The sequence below is a fragment of the Orycteropus afer genome, unplaced genomic scaffold, assembly GCF_000298275.1.
Source record: "Orycteropus afer afer isolate SDZICR_OR568_19922 unplaced genomic scaffold, OryAfe1.0 scaffold00033, whole genome shotgun sequence".
Classification (NCBI taxonomy): Eukaryota; Metazoa; Chordata; class Mammalia; order Tubulidentata; family Orycteropodidae; genus Orycteropus; species Orycteropus afer.
The window spans coordinates 9,774,922-9,779,963 of record NW_006921620.1 but is presented as its reverse complement, the minus strand read 5'-3'; positions in this window follow the sequence as shown (position 1 = coordinate 9,779,963).

The window sequence follows — 5,042 nt, the reverse complement described above, 5'->3', positions numbered from 1 at the left end:
TCTGTACCTTGGGTTACTTCTTGAAGCCTAAGTTTTCTTATCTGTAAAATAAAGGTTCCAAAAACCAAACTCACTGCTGTCAAGTCCATTCCGACTCATAACAACCCTTCCTTGGGTTTCCAAGGCAATATCTCTACAGAAGTAGATTGCCCAATCTTCCTTCTGTGGAATGCTTGGTGGGTTTCAACTGCCAGCCTTCTGGTTAGCAGTCAAATGCTTTAGGCAGTATGCCGTCAAAGCTCCTAAAATAAAGATTAGAAATAGAATACGGCTATGACGATTAAGTGGTGGAAAAAAATACGTCAGTCCTTATAGTGTACAATAATTTATTAAAAGGCTAGTTATTGTTAAAAATAAAACTAATTTTCAGTACAACAGACATTTTTTGGTGCTACTACTATGTACCATATATTGCACTAGTTGCTTTCATTATGTGTCACATTTGGCTCCTCAGAAAGGGTGTTTCAGTAAAGCAAGGTTCTTTGTTGTGGGACTCTTACCTTATTAGTTGACTGATGGTGATTTAATTAAGCCATTGTAACAGTTAGAATGTTTTCAAACTCAAGTAGCAGAAAATCCATTCATTTAGCTTCAATAATAAAGAGAACATATTGGTTCATGAAAGTAAAAACCCAGAGGTAGAATAGAATTAAACAGAGCTTACATTCTACTTCTATCTGATTTTCACAGCTTTATCTTCCTCTGGGTCTGCTCTCATACTGATTTTCCTCATGGTAGCAAAATGGCTGCATCAGTTCCAGATCATAACATTTGTACATCATATCATTCAGAACCGAGAGAGATTTTAGCCTACTTGATGGCACCTAACAACAACAATCATTGAATGAAAGTTCTGGTTTTTGTTTTCATTTTTCATTCAGTTCTGTTTTTTTTTTTTTTTTTCTGATTGGATCATCCTCTGTCTTGTGCCCATCCTCTAACTCCTCTAACTAATCATTGTAGCCAGAGGATTCCATGTGCTTAGATTAGTTGGAGCAGTGGGTAAAATTGATCCTACTCAAAATATAGGGCTAATTTACAGTGTGAAACCACGGAATAGTTGCTAGAGAAGAGACCAACAATGTGCACTATACACTTAACAAAACAGCAATAACATCAAAACCTGACAAATTTGGGATTTAATTCCAATTACCCTGGCATTGAGAAATCTTGCTCATAATACCATAATTTTTCAAATGTGCCATCTACTTTAAAACTTGCTACTTCAGGCAAGACTCTTGTGTGAAAGTGATAGAAAACCCATTTCAAACTCATTAGCAGAGTAAAAGAGAATGCATGGACTCATGAAATGGAAAAGTACAGAGATGGTAAAGGTCAGGCAGGGTTGGATTCAGGGATTCAAAATTTGTCATGAGGCCTCAGTCTTCCTTTTATCTAAGTCTTGCTCTTGTCTGTGTTGACCTTACTCATAGGAAAGCCTCTGGCAACTTGATGTTTACAATCTCTTAAGTTAGCAAGTTTGTACTTAACCAGAAGAGAGAGGGCTTCTCTTTTCCAAGGATTCCAATGAAGCACAAAAAGATTCCCACCTGGGAGACAATCACTAATAAGGTGCAGGATGGGAGGAAGGTTTATATCCATTAGTCATTGCTAGATCACCTGCACACCTGGTTTTTGTTTCTAGAATAAAGAGAAATATCGAAGGTTCTGCTACATTTGTCGGGCCAGTTTATACTTTTATTCACAGAAACAACAAATATTTACTGAGAGCCTTCAGACCTGGATTTGTATTCGGCCCAGGGGATTGAGGAGGGAACAGAAGGCAGCCCTCACCAAGCATATAGTCTAGCACAGAGGAGAGATGTTAAACAATCACCAGAAGGTGTGATGAGTGCTGTAATAGGTAAGGTGCAGGGTGCCAGGGTTGATTCATCTTGTACATGAATAAGAACAGAATTTAGAATAATATATCAGAATATTTGCAAATAGGAAAAAAAAAAAATCACTATTATCTCCATCTGATCTCTCAAATTTAGCTCTTTACCCTTTGAAGCCAAAACCTGAATTAACTGATATTTACATTGAATAGTTCCTTAAGAACCATCTCATATATATGGAGAAAGGCACAAAATTGCTATAATATAGCTGAAACTTAAACAAATCTCAGGTACATCAAAATGTTATTGTATAAACATATTTCAAATGGTTTTTTTAAATTCTCCCATAGAGTTAAATAGTCACCAAATACCATTTTAAAATGGTCTATGATGTTATCAGTGTATGTATATTCCCCAAAATAATAATAAAAAAAATTCAGTTGGTTTTAGAAACTATTTGTTGCCATGGTTTATTGAATACATTGTAATGGGCTATCACTCCAGCACATGACAGTAGTTAGGAAGATGTCTGGCAGGGATCTATGGTCAGACAATGTGTTAGAGGTTCAGGTGGCTTTGGACGGACTGGGCTGATAAGCACCAGAGTTGAAAAATGGGAAAGCTAGAGGCTGCTGTACTCAGAGAAGAACGGAATGAATTTGATTCTATTGCAGGTAGTGTTCAACCTCTAACTCTCCTTACTCCTCTTATAGGGCATGTGAAGCCCTTGTCCTATAGATGGGCAACAGGCAGAATTACAGCTTGGGCCTGGAAAGTGCTGGAATTGAGGCAAAGCTTAAAGATAATAAGGGGGTTGCTGGGAAGTCCTTATGGCAGACTCTAATAAGAAATCCTAATAAAAACACATATAAACTTTCACTCATTCATTTAACATTGGCACAGTGCCTAAGGCATTTGACTGATAATCAGAAGGATGGCATTCAAACCCAGCAGCCACTCTGCAGAAGGAAGATGGGGCAATAACATCAAAACCCAACAAATTTGGGATTCAATTCCATCTTCTGTAAAGATTTACTGCCTCGGAAACCCAATGGGGGTTGCTATGAGTCAGAATACACTCGATGGCAATGGGTTTTGTTTTTTTTACTACTGGAGTAGGGGCAGTGATGGTTCAGTAGCAAATTCTGCTTTTCATGCCAGAGACCCAGATTCCATTCCCAACCAATGCACCTCATATGTAGCCACCATTCATCTGTCAGTGGAGGCTGGAGTGTTGTCACGGCACTAGTTATGGATTAAATTGTGTCTGTGGTGCAATGAATTACTTTATATGGCCCTTCTAACCATGGTCTTTGTGACTCCCACCAGATGACTGTGTGCAACTATGAAAATGTGAGGTTCTTGCTGATAAAGTAAATAAGGTATGTGGCAGTGTGGAGATGGAACCTTGGATATATAGTATGTGGAACCCTAATATGAAGATTGATCAGTTTTGCCATCTTGCAAGGCTCAAAATGAGCCATCCCAGAGGTGGAAAGGTGGAGCATGTCCTGAGATGCCTGTGCTGAATCTCCTTGACCCAGGAGACAGAGAGAGAGCTGTAACACTTTGCTGAGTCATGGAGAGATGGTGAGAAGCAGCAGATCCTGTCCGGAGAGACTGGCACAAGAGAAAACAGTAGGCTTCCCGGTCCAGGGATTAAGAAAGCTGAATGTCATTGGGCAAGAGGCTTGCTGACATAGTTGGGTGCTTTTCATGGGTACCTCTCAACAGAGCTAAAAGAGCTTTGTAATACTTATCTGAGTAGGCAATAAGGCAGGCTAAGAAGCAAAGGGCCAAAGAGAGGCAGGCCTATGGGCATGGCCAAGGGGGGGTTGTCCTGATTGAAGAATTGTGTCTTGAGTATTCCTGAACCTGAATTGTAATCTGTTACTTACCTAATGAACTCTATATTCTCAAATATTGTCTGTCAGTTATGTGTGGTCAGTGCTGTGTATTAATGAACCCAGCAGAGAAGTAGAGAGTATCATGGGAGGGTCTGGTTGGTGTCAGAATTAACAGGTTGAAGGGTGGTGTCATGTGTGACCTCTGCTTCATAGGAATCAGCCTTGGACTGTTGATGGTAATTCTCTCTCCCCCTTGTGAAGTTAGAGGTCAGACAATGGGCCCTCATGCCCTTTTTATTATGTCCCCTCAAAATATGTGTTGCAAATCCTGACTCTATATCTGTGGTTATAACCCATTTGGGAATGTATTTTCTTTGTTAAGTTAATGAGAAAATATTAGCGTAGAGTATGTCTTAAATAGCAGATTGAGCAAGCAAGTAAGTACAAACTTAGAAGATACACACCACATGATTGCCAAAGAACCTAGGAATAGAAGCTGAAAAAAGACAAAGACCTTCCCCAGAATGGACAGAAAGAGAGAGCCTTCCCTTACAGCTGGTGCTCTGAATTCAGACTTCTAGGCCCCTAAACTGTGATTAAATAAATTTGTTCATTAAAACCACCCAGTTGTGATATTTCTGTTATAGCAGCACTAGATAACTAAGACAATGTTGAACTGGTGACAGCAGACCTTCTAGGCTAAGACAGAGTAGAGATAAATGCCTGACAATCTACTTCCGAAAATTAACCACTGAAAACCCTGTAGATTAAAACTGATTCAAACCAATCATGGGATTGGCACAATATTGGGCAGTGTTTCCCATAGTGTCGCCATGAGTAGAGGTCTGACTTTCCTAACAACAATCAGGCTGGACAGATAAGGTATAGAATGTTGAGTGAAACTTGACTTTTAAGTACCAATGAATATACATATATATGAAAGATTTAGGGCAAACTTACTAAGTAGTTATTTGTTTTTTATCTGAAATTCAAATTTCACCAGGCATCCTGTATTTTTACTTGCCATATGGCAATCTTACTATCATGCATTAAACACTGTGCTAAGGCCTGACATAATCCCAGCCTTTGAGGGATTTTCTTGAATTATGGTCATTCTTAGCTATACTAGCAATATAAACTCCACCTTGACACATGCGTTACTAAACCTGAGAGTGATATAACTTCAAAAGAAGTCTCAGTTAAAATTTTTTAAATGACCAGTAAAAAGAAGCATAATGCTAATAATAATAAAACAAAAAAGGCCTAGAAATTCATCCTCAATTTTTATTGTGCTTATATATAGTATAGATATAATATTGCTAGTGGAATTTTTTATTCTTTCTGTTTGAAGGTAAAA